The sequence below is a fragment of the Corvus moneduloides genome, chromosome 10 (assembly GCF_009650955.1).
Source record: "Corvus moneduloides isolate bCorMon1 chromosome 10, bCorMon1.pri, whole genome shotgun sequence".
Lineage (NCBI taxonomy): Eukaryota > Metazoa > Chordata > Aves > Passeriformes > Corvidae > Corvus > Corvus moneduloides.
In genome coordinates, this window is record NC_045485.1 from 11,990,205 (window position 1) to 12,008,764 (window position 18,560).

General features: G+C 41.5%; 2 long non-coding RNA genes across 9 annotated transcripts in view; both read left to right on the forward strand.

Annotated features, from left to right (window-relative positions):
• The window catches only part of LOC116448906, a 31,255-nt gene extending 23,019 nt beyond the window's left edge, over nt 1-8,236 (forward strand). For 4 of the 8 annotated variants that reach the window (XR_004242147.1, XR_004242152.1, XR_004242153.1 and 1 more), the window contains 2 exons: nt 385-516; nt 7,791-8,236. This is a non-coding gene — a long non-coding RNA (uncharacterized LOC116448906). Of the gene's footprint in view, nt 1-384; nt 517-7,787 lie in introns of all 8 variants that reach the window. The other 4 variants (XR_004242149.1, XR_004242150.1, XR_004242151.1 and 1 more) reach the window with 2 other exon arrangements.
• Nucleotides 8,237-9,585: 1,349 nt separating this feature from the next.
• On the forward strand, nt 9,586-15,796 carry LOC116448893. Its single transcript, XR_004242145.1, has 2 exons — nt 9,586-10,521; nt 15,419-15,796. It is a non-coding gene; the product is annotated as an uncharacterized LOC116448893 (long non-coding RNA).
• Nucleotides 15,797-18,560: the final 2,764 nt, after the last annotated feature.

Here is an 18,560-nt window from a genome sequence, read left to right on the forward strand (position 1 = left end):
ATGTCAATAAGTGATAATTTATCTTCTGAGTATTGGTTTAAAAAAAGCCAGTTCCTCTTACTGTTTTTAAATACTTCTTCCCATATGTGCCTCTTGCAGGAGAAGGAGGTAAGTCTGTAGAAGTGTTCAGGCACAGCCAATTGAACAAAGACTAGGTAAACTAAGCAGAAATTATCCTGCATATAAGGCAGAATATAAACCTATTCTCTTATTTTTAGCCCATTTATTAAGCACTTAACATGCCTATTCTTGCAAAATACAAAGAAGGTCCCACTACCAAGATTTTGAAGAAGTGCTGTTGATTAGAGAGGATGCTCTGAGGATTAAACAGAAAGTGGATGCTGCAGTTTAGCAGATGTGATACCTGTACTCTCCTTTCCGCAGTGCTGGGTGAAGGAGGCAGTAGACTAACCGGGATCCATGCTTGCTAAATTCCCAAGAGGACTTTTGTGTGAGAAGAGGTGCATCTGCTGTTGGAATATCCCAGATCTTTGGAGACAGCCTGCAAGATGGTTGGTGGGTAAGAGGTGCCAACAGTGTTCTTGTTTGCACAGAGGCACTGGAAGACAAGAAAGAACAGAGGCTGGGGAGTGTGTGGGTTTTGCAGAGGCCCAGGTTTTTTAGGAGTGTAGGTGTGTTGGCAGCCAGGTGAGAGGGCCTGGCCTGCAGCCCTGAGGAGAGGCTGTCCCAAGACCCCCCTAGTGGGACTGAAGGAAGGAGCAGGACACATCTAGGCAAGGCTTGGTGGAGTATTGGGGCAGGGAGTCCCGTTCACAAAAAGGGGGCTGTGGAAACAGAGATGATGAGATTGTCAGAGCAGAAATTTTGTTTGCAGCTGTGTTTTGAACTGATTTTAAGTGACAGAAATGGGAAGTAAGAAAACTAAAAAGGAGACATTTACTTACACCATGACCAATAAGATGCTGGTTAGCAGCTAAAAGCTTAACTTATTTATTGGCATATTGGTATAGTCATGAAGGTAATATAATGATAATAAAAATTAGTAGATCTGGGAGTCAATGTGTATGACAGAAAGTTGTGTAATCTTCACAGCACAGACACGTATTCCCTGCTGCTGCTTTCTGTCAATCTTTTTTAGTCTAGAGAAGACAGTCTATTTTATAAAAAGAGTATTTCAGGCCTCATATCCACGGAAGAGCTGTGCTCCATGCAAAACCACTAACAAAAGCTGTTAGTTCCCATGCATTACATGTCCAAGGACTCCTTTTATATAGGGTTGCTGCAGACTTTTGCCTCATCTAAAGGTAGTTTTAAACTTCTGAACAGTTAACACCTTAACAGGTTCTGCATTGCCACCCAAGCATATCTACAGATCTGTGCAGCAATGGGGCATTTCAGGCTTGTTGAGCAAATTCAGGTGATGAACAGGCTGCTGGGAAAGCCCCCAGCCCGTGCACAGCCCGTGCAGCCAAGCTCCTGCACCTTTGCCAATCGGGAAAACAGCAGCATCACTCCCTGTCACTGCCTGTCTGGGAACACACCCTAAATGTGTGCTCCCTAAACACCCTAAATCTAATGTGCTCAAGTACTTCTTTAGTGCCCCACTATTAAATAGATTATGAATACCACAAGCAGTAAATGAGAGACTATAAACAAGGCTCTCAAATTAAACTGCATTTACCAAATGTAAATGATGTTGCTAGACGGAATTCACCCACGAGCTAACCCAGAGGCATCTGGCTGCTTTCCATCAATGGCTGCAGAAGGAACAGAAAAGTAAAAGGCCAGTAAGTAGTTACCCATAAATAAACATGTTAGCATTGACATTAATCTTCAGCTAAATCTGTTAGGAACACAGAAACAGGAGTGACCTTTCCTCTTCACCAAGCCCAGTCCTCTACTCTTGCAGGGAACCAAACCAAATAAACCCTTTCATATACTGATGATATTTCATTTTTGAAGTCAGGAAGCTACTCAATCAGCATCTGTTAGAGTCCCTGTCTTTTTGGGATGAAACCATGGAATGCACAGTCAGGAACTGTTTGTAGGCAGTGGATATAAATTCAGATAGAATTTTTGGCTCAAACCCAAAAGATGGCAGATTTACAGTCTCATGCAACCTTAATTATGCTGCCTTGTGTATGTCTTCTTTGCATAAATGATGCATAGGTTATGTGACAAAAATAGTATGGAGTTGCATAAGCAAAGTGTCTTTATTAATATGGACAAAAAAGGTCTAACTTTTGACAGTTGACATTGCAGCACAAGTTTTCTACAGTAGTTTCTTTTTGAAGGTAGAATAAAAACTATTTTCTATCACATGCCTTGAGGTGATGTATCTTCAGGCATGATGAATCTTTAGTGACAGATATTTAATATATGAACTATGGAGTAGTGCCATAGTAATTATAAAAAATGCCTGCTGTCCCAGTGTGTCATTGCCTCCTGCAGCAGTCTGGCAGAAATGGGCAGCCCGAGTGACCCCTCTTCCCCCACCAGCTGCTGCCAGCAATCCTGGGCTCAGCTAGTGATGCTGGTGATCCAGGGCTGAGGGCTTCTCCCTATCAGTCACTGAAGAAAGATATTTTGTACACAAAGCTAACAAGAGACAAATCTCCTAATGAATGTCTGGCAAATGAGACCTTGTCTGCCTGAAAATGAGATAACTACTGAAGTGGAAAGTGGAAGCTTCTTCCTGAAATGCAACCCTGAGATGTTCTTTGAAAAGACTCTGTAAATGTTGATGCAAACCGCCTGTGGCTCCATGTATCCCTGACATCTTTCCTGTGATTAAGTTAATCATGATATTGCTGTGCAGCAGCCAAAGTGGCCTGATGACCTGACTGAAAATGAAGTTTAGTTTATGCTTCAGCTTTCAGGCTTCTCACCAAATCTTCTTTTCTCTGTGGAGAGTGGCCGGCACAAAATACCTTCTACCATAGCAAAAGACCTCTTAGTGCTCTCTTGGTGTTTCTGTACAGGTCCTTGTTCAGCTGACACTGTGAAATTAATTTAAATTGGAATAAATACTATCAACAACTGCCCTTTATTTCATATGAAACATAGAATGGTTGGAGTTGGCAGGGACCTTTAAAGTTCATCTAGTCCAACACTCCCGCAATGATCAGGTTGTTCAGGGCCCCATCCAATCTGACCTTGAATATTTCCAGGGATGGGACATCCACCACCTCTCTTGGTGTTGCCACTGTCATAATAAAAATTTTCTTCCTCATGTCTTATCTGAGTTTACACTCTTTTAGTTTAAAACCATTACTCCTTGTCCTGTTGCTACAGGTACTATTAAAAAGCTTTCCCCTATCTTTCTTTTAAGTCTCCTTTACTTACTGAAAGGCTGCAATAAGGCTGCTCTCGAGCCTTCTCCAGGCTAAACAACCCCAACTCTCTCAGTGCAGTCTTAAGTGCCAAGATCTTGATATTTTCACTTCCAAAAGAACTTCGGTATTTCCTGAAATTTCAAGTTGTCCCTTTTCATAATAGCATTGGACAATGTGCAATAGAGACGATTTATCCTTATTTTCTTGATAATCCAAGCACCTAAAATGACTCTTTCAAACTGATATGCCCAGCCAGTTCCTAGGATTCCCAAATTTGCTTAGATCTGTAAGACAGAGTTATCCATGTTATGCCTTTAACTGAATCTGCTACTTTATAGAAATAAAAAACCACACAAGAATTGTCACTGGAAAACTTGCAGAGCCTCCACCCTTCCTCAGACTGGAATTCCCACTCTTCTCTCTTTTTCTCTGTAAAGCTTTGCTCTTGGCTCATTTATCAAATGACAATGTGGTTTCTGGCTTTATATAAAAAATGGCTGTGATGAGTCATAGACCTCCCCTCCCCTGTTTCTTTTGATACTGAGGTACCAAATGTAAATGTAGTATTGACAGTATTCCCACACCTTAGGAATTTAGGAACTTATTAGGAACTAAGTTTACATTCCTTAATTAACTTTTTTTTTTTGTCTCTTTGCTAGTTTTACCTCAAGTGATGACATATTTAATACAGTTGCAAAACTTCATATTTCATTTTAGCATTTAGCAGAGACCGGACATGATGCATTAATCATAAAAGCAGTACAGAAATTACCTTCTGGTGTTTCCATTTGTCAGTTTGGGTAATACTAATATCAGTTTCTACTTGCCTCTTGTTATAGGAATACAAACTGCTATCCAGTAACTCTTTTTACAAAATGTTTTATCTTCTATTGTTCAAAGTTATTTGCCAGCATAAGAAAATATTAAGGAGAATGCTGCTGATTTATATTACTTGAACTGTTTTACATCATAATATAAAAATTATAAATATAAATATATAAAAATATATTTTAAATATATTTTTATATAAATATATTAAAAACTATAAATATAAAATTATTTAAAAACTACTGCTAAATTGTAAGCATTCCTGTAACCAAAGAGATGTAATAATGATTAACCAGAGTGCCTGCTGTCAAGCAGGATACTGGAAACATTCATAACGTTGTGAACAGATAATTCTTCATAGTACAAGACTCCTAAAAGATTGTTTCAACACTTCCAATGAAGCATCCCAGGGTCCATTGACCAAGAGCAGGCACTTACAATGACCATATCACACAGCAGGTGTAGAAATTGCTAAAGTACAAGTCAGAAGAATGGACTCTAAAACCAATATTTTTAAGCAAGTGCTATGTCCCTGATAGTGTGTTTGAAACACAATAGTCTGAGGAAAATACTCAATACATAAAAGGAGAAGGAGCATAAAGTATGGAGTGGAAGGCCCTAAAATAAAAAAAGGCAGAGCCCCTGAATTGCCAACAGGTACCTGTGAATCAGGCAGTCCTATGGGCAAATCTTCCAGCAGCAGACAGAGAAGAGAGGAGAGGAAAGGAGCAAAGCACCTCAGTCTCTGCAGGACAACTCCCAGGCTCCAGCACGGGGCAGGGCATCATCAAGGGTCACGGGATGCTATTCTTATCTAGAGAGCTCTAAAAGCTAAGACAGATCAGCTAGCCAGTCTTGATGTAATCTAAATCAGCAAATCTTCAAGTAGATAATATTATAAAACAAAACTACAAAACAGATTCCCTTAGCTTTGGTGGATGTGGGAAAGAAACATGAGACCATTAATTGTATTGTGCTTGAAGAAAGAAGAGAGCAGCTAGAAAATCGTGTCACTAAAATGGAAAAAACAGACTTTCTGTTTCTTGGTACAAAATAGAATTATTTTTATGAGGGATATATATATATATATAAAAATCATCATTGGAGCCATTGTTCTCATTTAATGACAAGACTCACTTATATCTGTATATGAATAAATTTCTGGAGACTTAGATCAGAGTCTGTTTTATAGACTGAGAAATGAAAAGAGCTGATATTTTGAACAATCTACTGTACAAGAGCATCCTTTCCCCTCCAAAAGCACCACCTCCACTAGACACTGTTAAACTCAACTCAGACCTGAATGAAGAAAGTGAGTGTGAAGCCACTACTGTGTTACATGGCACAACTGGTGCTAGCAAACTGGTGGTGGTCACAGCCACCTTCCCTTCGAGCTGGCTGCAAGTGACACTAGAGGCATAAAGGCACATGGGAATGCACTCAGGAGTGTGTGCAGTGAGAGGCTGTCAGGTACTCTCCGTGCAGAAGTAGGGAAAGAAAAGTTGCAAAAGGCATCAAGGATGCTCCAGAGAAGTCTATTTCAGGATGAGAGTGTGCTTTCAGCAAGAATTCTGTCAAAAATAAAACTGGAACCTCAAGCAAAGAAGGTACCTATTTTTTGTGTGTCTGCTTTAATTCAAGAAAGAGTTTTACATAGGCTATAAATAAGTAGGTTTGTATTAAGGCATCTAGTTTCTGTTCCCTCCCCCACCCTTTTTTTTTTATTTTCTGTCTTTTGAATGATGTAATTGCAGGATAGAGATATTTCTAAGGAGAATCAAATGTGTTATGCTGTCATACTCTATTGCACAGGTGATACCTGGGACCTGAGTCTCATGGTGCAATTTCACATGTAATTAGTTTGCTGTTACTAGCAACACAGATTTGAAATCAGAACTAAGCCCTGTGAGAAACTGTTCCCTGCCAATGCTCTCATTGCTTTTCCTGAATTCCCTCTACCGTTATTTATAAGGCTATACATAAAAAGGAGAGCAATTGGATCTAATTTATTTACTACAAATGCTCTTAGGAAGAAAAGTGTTGTGAGCAATTTTAGTTCAGCCAACTAAAATACTCTTTTTCCACTTTTACTGATAGGAAAAATTCACTATCTGCTTCCAAATTACCATAAAGGGGACAATGAGGAAAAAACATTTTACCAAATATGCAAATGATATGACAGCCTGTGCAACAAGAGGTGGGAGAATACAATCAAATTTCCATCAGCTGTAATAATTCTTGCACTTGTTTTCTTAGCTTGAAAAGGACTCCCTAACTTAACTAAGCAGCTCAACAGCTACATCTGAATGATAAACTGGGGGAGCCTACATCTGAAGGACTTCCTTCCTCAAAGATGAAAATTCAGAACAGGGAAAATACCCTTTTTTTAACAGGTAGATTAGGCCAAGACAAGAGAGCTGAGTAATTGTGAGGGAATATCTTGATACAATCATTCTCTGCCAGGTACAGCATCATATTGATGGTACAGAAAGACTTCCTGGATTCCTCCTGTTGTTCATGCTATGCCCTCAGTTGTCCTTATTTAGCCAAGTTGTCCTTATTCAACGTAGTGTCCCTGGCAAGAAGGTGGGTGTTGCATCACTGATGTTCCTGTGCAACAATAAATTGTACCAGTGCTGGGCAGTTCTGACTACAGGAATTACAGTCAGTCCCTATGGCCTACTTCCCATCAGAGTACAGGGGTCATGGAATGCAAAACTGGGGCCAAATTATTTCACTGGTGGCTGGAACTCAGCTATTTGCCATGTGCATTACAATAGTGAGTTTACTTTTTCTAAGTGCTGAATTACTGCCCTGGGAGATGAACACATGCGTTCCAGACCAGAATTCAGAGTTTAACCTAATGTTATGCTTTTTAAGCACATCTGTGATCTATTATGTTGCTGGGTAATGATTTTCACAGAATCATTGTTATTTAATATGTAAAGAAATGTCACTGTCAATATCAATCTCAGCATGGTATTGCAGAGAACACATCTGAGTACTATATAAGTGCTTCTTCCTATGGGCAAAATATTACAGGTCATTAAAATGTTAATGTATTAAGGGGAAAAGTTATAAAAAATTGAAGGAACATACATGGAAATTTCAGGAGCCGGGACCAGAGACTTCTAGATAGTAGTGTTTTTGGTTACCAAATGTATGACAAAAGTAAGCTAAACAGTGGAAAAGCATTAGAGAAACATGCCTAAATTAGATATATATTTGGTATAAAAATGCTTGGAACCTGTATTCAGTTCTAACTCAACAACAGTCCTTTAGTACATTAGGAATCAAAAGTGCAGTGCCAGAATTAAGCAGCAGTTTATCCTTTTTGTATTCCAGGAGTTACTTGTTTTATTTTCAAGAGCTTCAGAGTATTTTTGTTTTAACAGTCTCTGAGGAAATTTTTCATATCCACCAAACAAAGGCCAGACTGAGCAAGTAATATTGCAATTTAATTTCACTGTTCCTAAACTATACTTGACTTTAGTTTGGACATGGACACTTGAACACAGGCAACTGTTTTGAGAGAGTCTCTATGTTTAAATCCTTCAACTCACTTACTGAAAGGATATTTCGGGATGAGAAATTTTTCTAGAATCTAAGCCTGATCTTTGGGCTTATTCTTGAGATAACAGCCAAGTTTCATTTTAATCCCAGCAGGAAAGGAATGAAGACTGCTTGCCTCTACCACATAATATTTCTGGTGGATGGGTAGCATCTTTGAATAAGGAATCAGAGAAATTTCAAGGATTGGTAAGTATTTATTTAAATTTCTGTTGTTCCCTCTTCTACAGTTGGAGAGCTGTACTGCTGTAACTGTTCCACTTCAAAGCAATTATGCCTGGCTTTTGGCGTGCATGAAAGATGGATGCAGCTCTTGTGCTCCTGTTTTATGTAAGCCATCCTTCTTTAAGAGGTGCAGTGCTTTGCCCAAGGTATGCTGAGCCAGCATTCCTTCATCTTTCCAGATGTACTGCAGTGCAGTGATAATAATTATCCTGCGCAGTGTCAAATAGCAAGAAATTCCTGCTGTAAATAGGTGCAGATGTAGATATGTGATGCAAGGTGTATAGATTCTTGAAAGGGAATGAGAGGAACTGATTCATATGGAGCTTGAGTTGTAAGTGCAACCAATAGATCATGACTATTACACTGTCTATCCAGTACAACATCTCTGTATTCAGCTTTCCAGCTAAGTTTTAAAAGCTCTGGGTTCTTAGGACCTTAAACACTGCTGACACTTCTCTCTGCCTTGACACCACCCTAAAACCCCTCTCATGGTTACAGGCTTTACCCAGGTAAAAGTGTGCCTGTGTGGATTCTTTAAGAATTTTCTGGCATTTTTAACACCAGAGTCTCCTATTAAGTACCCTTATTAAATTATCTCCTTTAAATGTAAGTGAAAGTCCAGTACATCTAATTCAACTAAGCAGATTCTAAACTCAGTGTACTGTGTCTCTGATCTGCCCTGGATTGTTATTTTCCGAATTTATACCTGTTGTGTCACTTCTGCATTTTCTGTAATGCAGAAGAAGACTCCAGCATGTATTTCCAGTCAAAGTCTAATGCAAGTCTTAGAGAAAATTTCAGTACCCAGGAGCTGAATATGATTTTTTGTATTTCTAAATGAAATCAAGTTTCCAAACTCAATTTCATTTGGTGCAAATTATTCCATTTAATGCTAAAAGTGCTTTTTTAATGGAAGTGGTTGTCAAAATAATGACACAAATTGATGTGTAAATCCCACAGAGAAGGTGAGAATCGCATTAGTGCTCCTGAAGAAGTTAGTGCATGCCTCACAAAATCTAACTCTTACCAGTGTTTGAGAGGAATTCTCCTCTCCTCTGCAAATCTGGGTTTCTTCCTCACAGCAGTGACCTGACCATCAGCCCCTCTGACTGGAACAGTCCCACTCTGTAAAGTATACTTAAATATTCATGGAGCCAGCTGGTGAGAGAAAAAACAATGCTCTAGTCTGATGGTTCAGTAACCCTCCTGGGGAGGGTGGAGGTGTTAGTCCCAGTCCCAGTGAATGTGTAATTATTTATACAAAGAAGAACAGTGTCAACAGGAGAAGTGACAAGTCCCGTCTCCCAAAAAGTTTCCTTGCAGGAATGGAGAAGTCTAAAGAAACAATAATGCATTTGCCAGAAATCTGCCAGGTATAGTTAACAACAGTTTAAACAAACTCTTAAAATAATTTACAGATTATTCCTGAAATAGCTAAGATTTTGGATGAATAGATGTTCTTCCACATATCTGAGACAGACCTTGTTCCTCATATTAAGTGAACAGACCTTTCATCCTCCAAAGCAAAACAGCTCTTAAAAATAGAAATCATTCAGAACATATTTTAAGAACTTAGCATCTCATAACATCATACCAGCATCCTTGCTCCTATTGACATCAATGGAAGGAAAACCAGTATTTATATGTCCCACAAGCAGATCTGTCTCTTGGAGAATGCTGGTCTATAATGGTTTGTGTCTGACAGGAATAAAGAACTCTTGAGACCTGCCTGCCACTTGAATAGCCACGGCTGTATGGAGCTCCAGCAGTAATGTTTTTGCAGAGTCTTGCTGAAGGCATCATGTAAGGCATGGTTCTTCGGCACAAATGAGTTTTCACTAGACCAGCTAAAACACAGACTATGTTTCAGGCAACAAATTCTCATTCAGGACTAAGGCAGAAGGAGAAAGCTTCAAGCTATGTGCAGGCTGAGGAGAGCTGCTCTCACTTTATCTCAATTTGTGAATTAGACAGTGTGTCACAATTTTCTAACATCTTCTTAGAGTTTGTATGAGTTTCCATTAGAGAACTCAAAAAAGCATAGATAGTTCCAGTGCATATGCCTGACCTACAGACACCTATGCCCAGCCTGACAAAAAATGGCATCAGGAATTAAAAATTCACCACCTCTGGATTTAAAAAAAGAGTAAAAAAACCCTGAGAGGTTTAAAGCTTTAGTCATCAAAACCAGAGCTGCCTGAAAATTGTTTTTAAAGCTCAGCTGTAAACAGTGTTGTAGTAATCCATATTACGGTAAGCATAGAGTCATATCCCTTTCATTAGTCATATGTTTTGCCAATAAAAGACTTTCATAAAACAAAAAAAATTCATTGTGTGGCAGGCCTTTCAGAAGACTGTATAATTAAAGCACAGTAGTTTCTGACATCTGGAAAGAAATTCTTGACTGCAGAGCAATAAGTGACCTGTGACCTTTAAAACATATTTTCAGATAAAAGATTTCCAAAGAAAATTTTGAAGGAAAGCTGCTGCAAAAGGAGAGGAGTCTCTGTCTTAAAACTCAGTGATGGATGGGACACAGCAGATTTCTGCATCTATGCATCTTATGTAAAAGCTATAAAGAACAGGCAGCTGTCAGCAAGAGGTAAGAATCCACCAAGTGATATTGTGATGAATACTCAAAAGTTAAGGACTTAAATATTACATAGGCTCTGGCTGATGAAAAGAGAATGACCAAGCAGCAAGCACTGCATCAAATCTAGTATATGTAGCTGATGCTTGTGAAGTACAGCAATATGTCCATCTGGATTTTGAGTTAAAGATGAACAAAACTTAGATTATTATAACTAATGAAAAAGTTTTAGTACTTCTAAAGCCATAGCAAGGAAACGCAGAATTTTTGAATCTGCTGGCATTTTCCCCATGTGGTGCAGGTCAGCATTTCAGGCCTTTTTCTTTAGGAAGAAATTCTGTCAAAGAGAGACTGAGGCAGTGGCAGTGGTCATAAAGCTGGATGCTAACACCACATTCCTATTGAAATTCAGTGTGAAACTGGTACACAACTCTAACTGGATCTTTCAAATATGGTCCAATGCCTCTCCACTCAATGCCTTGAGGCAGGAGCACACAATTTACCCAGTGTTACCGGGAAGAAAGGGAGGCACAATTGTGTACATGTATTCTGAATATAGTGCACAGTTGGCATGTGGACAAAACTAAGTTCAGACATTACAATATGTACAGGAACACTGTGAGCAAGTGCCATGGATCCATGCATTTTTGTAGGAAGCAGCATTTCTCTGTTCTGGTCACTGCTCTGCTGCGTTCACCACAGCATCTTCCACAAAACCCAGCCCAGCCCAGGAACCAGACTGGGCTAATGGGATGAGTGCCCCAGCCTTGGGGAATGAATGCAGTGAGCCACTGCCTAGCTGAGGCTGAGGTGTCCTTCAGACCGGGGTGTCCTTCAAGCTGTCACCGGCCAAGACCTCACAGGAAACAATCTGCTCTCCTGGCCAAGGATGTGGAGGCAGTGCAGACGTAACGCTCTCTGCAGTTCTGCAAGTTTAGTTTATAGCTGCCTGTCTTTGGGTGTGTGATCTAGGTTTTCATTCATGACTTCATAACTCTGTCCAGCTCTGCTCCTGCCTATGGGCTGTGGCTGTGGCATGCTGGGTGTAACCTGTCTCCTTGCCTCAGCATGCTCTCCTGGTGGTGGAGGGTGTAAGGCTGAGATGGTAGCAATGCACAGCAGGAAGCATGAGGCTGGGATCCCTTGGGAGCTGTGGCTGTGCAGCTGCAGGATATGGGTTGATGAGGGTTTTGCATGTTGCTCAGAGACCCATGAAGGCTGGCACTTGTGCTTAATTTTTGTCCTTCCCATTAAATCTGTGGGTGTCACATGAATTCTCTGCAGGCTTAAGATAACTCTTAACTGAGCATTAGTGAGAATACTGCACTGCAACACCAGCTGGACCAGAGAATTACTGCCCCCAGTAGTCCAAGCTGAGCAACGGCTTAAAACTGTGTTACTTTATTTTGTTGTCCCAAAGCCGCCGATACTTCTACAACTTGATTTCTTCATGGAATTAATTAAGGGAATATGAGAATTTTCAAGAAAATTCTTTGAGTTACGGGACAATGTGCAAAGTTTTATTTCCCCCATTACATTCCTATTTCTTCTATTATGTTCCCATCATAAAAAATCTTTGAATATACCATTATAAGTCAGGTCAGAAATTAAAGATTTAGCATCTGTATACCCTGGAGATGGGTGTCCTTCCTACTTATAAAGAGCCATATTAAACCGCCAGAGTTCTGTTGGAATTTGTGTAAGAGGAATTGTAAATATATCACTGAAACTCGCCCTGCTAAATCCTTCTGAAGACTGTTGTAGATGAGAAAACTCCCCATCATGTGAAGCCTTTCTGTTTTTACCATGTCACTAGGAAGGGTCACTGTTTACTGTACTAGCTATAACCTAACAAGATGTGTCCTGTGGCAAATCCAGGACTGGAATTGCTGGACAGGTTGTGGTGGTTCTATTATTAGAAACCTATTATATTTGACATTGAGCATAAAAGATGTGGCTCGTACTGCAGAACATTTCTTATACTCCTGAGAGTAAATCCCAGCAGTTGTTATCAGAAAAGATGCTGAAGCCTCTGAGTTCTCATTGATTGCACTTGCAAGTCAATCAGTCATGTTGAGATATGCAAAATCTGTTGACAAAGAAATGATGATTGATATCCTAAGAACATAATCTAATGACAAAACCAGTAAATCTTGCTATTGCCAGAGCAAATTCCTCAGAGACCAGAATTTCACTCTCAAGGGTATTTTGTATCTAGACAGGTTGTGTGTTGACTTAGTTTACATAATGTGTTTGAAACATCTAGAAAAGCTTTACCTATAGCTGGACTGTCTGAGGAAATAAATGCATTCAGTTTTCAATGGCATGTCAGAATAAAATATGTTATTACTGGATTTAACTGAATGTACAAGCATGATTGCATGTTGCCACATTTTGACGGTATTTCAGGTGGGATGTAGAGTTATTTACTCTTTATTGCTAATACAACCAACAGTGTAAGACAGGACTGAAAGGCCACAGGCAGTTAGGAAGTCAGTTTTGTGTCCTGCCCGTGTGGCAGCAGTACCTGGAGCTACACAGCGCTACACAAGTGTCAGGCAGGGCACGTGTGTGTCACTGACACAGAGAGCAGTGCCCTGTGTGCAGCATGGGCACGCAGGGCTGCTCACCTTGCTTTCTCTCAGAGAGCTTCCACTCACATTTGAGGCAGTTGTCAGGGCTCAGCTTGCATAGGAGTCAGATCTGAAGAAATTTGGATTCAGGCTTGAAATTTGTAAAGGGAAATGGATGAGATAGTGAAGTTGGGTCAGAAAGTGGGAAGAAATAAATGAAACTAAGAAAGTAGTAAAGAGAGTTGGAAACACTTTGATGAGATGCTACTTCTGCATCCATACATGGAGGCTGCTGGCTTTCACAGCTTGTGCTGGCACAGGATGTAGGGATCACTGGACAACTTGCACAGGAAGTCATAATACTGTAAAATTTTTTTCCATAAGTTGGTGTTAAATAAGAAAGGAGTGGACCAGGCTTGCTTATATCCCAACTTTGACAAGGGCTGTGGAGATCATCTGACAGCCTCAGGGCTGGATTGTGGCTGTGCCCAGAAGAGGCTTATTCGAAGGATGAACAGTGGACAGGAAAGCATGGCTGTCTCGGGGGTGCTGTGTGATCTTTGGCTGCAGGTTGGGAGTGAAGTGTCACTGGCCAAAAGGAATCAAAGCTCCCCGGGAGAGCTGGAAGGTCATGGCAAGCCAAGAGCTGGTGTCTGTGTCTGTCACTGAGAGGATGAATGTCAACTCTGCCCTACAAACAGCATAGCCAGTCCAACAGCTCCTGCTGTAAACTAGCAAGCAGGGATTGAATCGTAGCACTGTTACAATACTCCAATTAACATTGCAATGTTAGAGCCAAAAAGAGGACTGCAATATTTCAGAAAGTACATTTTAATGCTTTAGGTGTTGAAAACTGTAGCATGAAATACATGTGCATTGTTTGACATCAGCTGGGATATATGGTAGGCAGGTTCTATGAACACGGGTCAGTCTGAAAACTGAGTAGCAGAGTAAAAAAGTTGTTCACATCCAATAAGCAACATGTTGGCTGTGGCAGGGTGGCCATGGCATTGTGCCAGCCAGGTGTGTGCCTCATGGCTAACTCAGGCTTTACTAGGGCTTGTCCATCGCACTTGCCATGAATTTACCCTAAGAAATCCTCACAGAATGTTTTCGGCCAGGAAGGAGCCACTTCTGAACTGATGATTTTCAACTGCTCAAATTTGAAATGTGAAATCCTGCATAGGAAAATACTTTCAGATTTTTTTTTTACTTGCCTGTTTTGTTTCTTTGCTTGCTTGTCACATTGGTCTTAAACTGATATGTAAGTCTAATAGGTATGTTAATCTGCATCTGCTGTGGTATGCACATGATGAAGGAAACAGATCAAATGAACTTATTTTAGTCAATATGTTTAAATAAAAAGTCAACATGGCAAGACGCATACTCTCACTCTGACTGAGTCATGTTCAGTTTAAGTTCCAGGAATGTCTAAGAGGGTGGCGTCATCCCCTTCAAAACAGTTTTTTTCCCCTATTGGATTGTATCAGCAAGCAGCTGCCTCTAAGGCATTATTTCTGTCAGACGGTCAGGCTCTCTGGGCCAGCTTCTCCCTAAAAGTGTTACATGGATGGGACATGCCTCCCAAATAAGCCCAGGGGACAGTAGCGATGCCCAGTCGAGATGCCGCAAAGGGCAGCACTTTCACCGGCTGTGCCAGGGCAAGCGGGGCGCTGGGCGGAGGCGCCTGCCGGGGGCTCCCGTGCTCCCCGCTCTGCGCTGCAGATGAGAAATGCAGCGCCAGCTGCCGTGGAGAAATCGTGTCCGTGCCGGAGCTGTCGGGCCGTTCAGCGGCCTCGGCCCCGGCCGTGCCCGCGCCGGCAGCGCTTCTGCGGCTCCTCCTGGCGGCCCGGAGCGCCGGCCCGGCCCCGGCCCCGCCACACCGGGTCCAGCCTCGCCACACCGGGCCCGGCCCCGGCCCCGCCACACCGGGCCCGGCCCCGGCCCCGCCACACCGGGTCCAGCCTCGCCACACCGGGCCCGGCCCCGGCCCCGCCACACCGGGTCCAGCCTCGCCACACCGGGCCCGGCCCCGGCCCCGCCACACCGGGTCCAGCCTCGCCACACCGGGCCCGCCCCAGCCCCGCCACACCGGGTCCAGCCTCGCCACACCGGGTCCAGCCCCGCCACACCGGGCCCGGCCCCAGCCCCGCCGCCGGCCGGTGGCTCCCGGAGCTCCTGCAGCCTCCCTGCAGTAACTGCCCCGCACTTCATCCCCGCACACACCGCTCTGCTCCTGTTCACTCCTGTGCATGTGCTGGGACACATTAAAACAATTAATTACCCGATATTTTTGAACATATGTGAATAATTTGTTTTGCCTTGGTCATTTCAAGCTGTTGAAATTGAGGATTCAATCAAACTCAGACCTCTGATCACTGAAGATACTGAAATCGGCCGGAATAAACTTTATAACACAATTCGAAGCATTAGAAAGCAGGCATTCTTTATCTGTGCAGGACTCACAGAGGATATTTCTTTTGTTCTGTGTGTGTTGTGAGACTTTACAAAAAGGTATTGATACACCGTAAACATACATATTCATTAAAACGTGGTTCTTATTTAATACATAAACATTACTTTCCTAGAGCTAATTTGTATGTATCCACCTCCCACTGGAAGTCCTTTTATGGTCCTGGAGAGTAATAAAAGGGATCTGGTGGTTGTATTCATTGAATGCTTTGATATTAAAGGTGACTTTTACTTGAACTTTTTCTTTGGGCATGTGCTGTTGCTTCTTTGTTACATGACTTGCACTGTAGTCCTTTTTACCTGTTTCTCCACTGGGTCCAGCCATGTTTATCCTCCTGGGTTCATATTTTTACATCCATTTATCTTTTTTTGCCGTTTAGTCTTTAAGCTCTATCCAGCAATTTCAAGGAAACTGAAAATTTCTCTTCTCTATATAATTTATCATTGATGGCTGAGTCAGAAAATGGAGGCTTGTTTTCCGAAAACTGAGTAAGACCAAATCTTGTCTAGGAAACTCCTGCTGGTTGACCTCAGTGTCCTTCACAGGTCTGCTGGGCACAGACTAATGTTGCAAAACTTTCTTCTGAACAGCAGGCCTGAATCTCTTTATTCTGAGGTTCACTTGGCACGGCAGGCAGGGGTGTCGCTGCCTGTTTCTCAGGCTGCTTTGACTTGTGTGTGGGAGCAGCCCTGGTGGGATCATATGGCTGTGTGCCACGGACGGACTGGTGCAGCACAGAGATGTGCTGTGCCACACTGCATTCCTGCTGCATCCTCTGTGCCAGTACTGCACACAGGGATGTGATAAGGGAATAGGAGGGTAAAAGAGCTTTTTACAAGTCAGAATTATTCTGCAGCCTGTTTGAGCCTTCTGGGCAAAATGCCAAGGGAAGAGAATTGAGTCTGGTGCTTGTTTGTGAATTTAGCTCAGGAATCACTTGTGAAGGGAACCGCACTACTGCTGACCTATTACAGTGCAGATGGGAAATTGTCACCGTAGAGACTTCATTTACCAGCCTGTTTGTTGCAGATTCTTTCATTCATGCACTAGTGGGGAACTGAAATGGCTTTTGAAACAAAGAATGTTGAGTAGTAAGTTGGAAGTCACTCATGTCTGGGACATACCTGGCAGTGTTGCCTTGACACTGAAACTAGAAATCATGACAATTCCAGAGCCTGAAAATCATAATTATTTGTTAGCTGTATGTGCATATTTGGCTAATGAATAACATTCATTGGGGTTATTTAAAAGCAGCAATGAAGTGTGTTGGAGACTGCTAGGTGAACATCTAGTACTTTCCACAGAGGACTTGCACTCCAAGCCACAAGTGCTCTAAAGGGGAGAGGGCCAGATTCACTGTGGGTCTTCAGTAACTCTGCTTGGAGAAAGTCACTGTGACTTTCAGAAGAGAAAGCAGTGATTACTTCACTTGGTAATATTTGTAAGTCCACCAGTTCATTTGCTTTGTGCAAACCCATGTAAGAGTCTGCCAGCAAAGTCAAAATCAATACATCTTTTAAACTCTGTGAGGTTAATTTTATCTTTTTTTTATTTTCTTTGATAAGGAAGACTTATAAAATGTCTTTTTGGTAACAGCTAGAGACCTCAACCAAAGTATGTAGGGCACCACCAACTTTTTTATAAATGTTGATGTCTGAACATATTTACCATGTATGTAATTCAGCCTTATGTCTGAATACAAGAATGTACTCACCACAGATTAACTGTAATGGAGGTATGTACTGTTTTCCATTCATTATATCAATTCACTGTATTCTTTGGAATAATGATCATCTCAGTAGAAGCAGATCTGAAGATACACTGGCTGTATATTCCCTCTGAGGTGATAGGGCTGCCGAGTGCTAAGCTAGCTGGGATTTTAAGTAATATTAATTTAACAGCCTGAATATTGCATTTTGAGCAGGTTTGCCACTCATGTATACCCTTAGTTCTCTGTGTTTTACTGAACACAGTTAAGTCAAATTAATTTTTAATTGTCAAAAAAAATCTGAACTTTAAAATAAAGGAGATGGCATGCTTCTGTTGGGGCAGAATAGTTGTAGTTTGAAGGAATGTGCTCTACTGCTAGCTAGGGACAAAGGTACTCTTCACAAATACTTGGCTTCTCTATTTTGAGTCTCTATTATACAGAAATAAATACTCTTTTTAACTATGTTGGCTAGTGAATATATTTTTTAGTGCTCAGTGATTCTTGTTACTTACTGTTCCAAACTATCTCTTCAAGCTATGATTTTCTACTACACTGCAAGAAACAATGTTTTGATATTGTAATTGGTACAAATGGAAAGTCTGCAGCTTTATTTCATGACTAAGTTCGTGCATTTCTAGCTATACATATGTATTTTGCTCTTTGTTTTGATTAAAATCTCTCAGACAATGCCCTGAGACTGCTTTTGAGAGTAGTGCTATGGCTGAGGAGGGAAAGTGAGTCTTGGGTGTTGGAGAGTAGGACACTGCCTTAGGGCTGAATGGCAGCATCTGCTGTGCCAGACTCTTGCTGGCAGCGTTTCCCTGGCACTGTCTGCTCATTAGGGTTCTGCTTCTATAGCACACTTAAACACAAGGGAAAGTTCACCCCTGTCAATGAACAAAGATAAACATAATCCTATTAAAGTTAAGCATGTGCCTATGAGCTTCACTAAATTTTGGATAATCAGAGATGCTGCCTATGTGTACAAAGGTATCAGAGAAGCTGCCCCAGGGACCTGTTTACCTTTTGCTCATTATTTTTATTATTTCTGAGGGCTGCAGATACTGCTGCTTGTTATCCACCCCACTGACATTTCATAGTTGTCTTTCCAAGTGCTGCTAAAAAGAAAAGCTGAGATTTTGGAACACTAGTGAGTGCCAGTGATTGAATGCCATAGCCCCAGGACTGTGGATGGGGAGAGCCCAGCATATAAAGAGGGGAAAAAAAAATCAAGGTTTTTTTTCTTGTGCATGTGGCATTGCCCAGTTTCTCAGGACAGCAGAGTGAGAGAAAA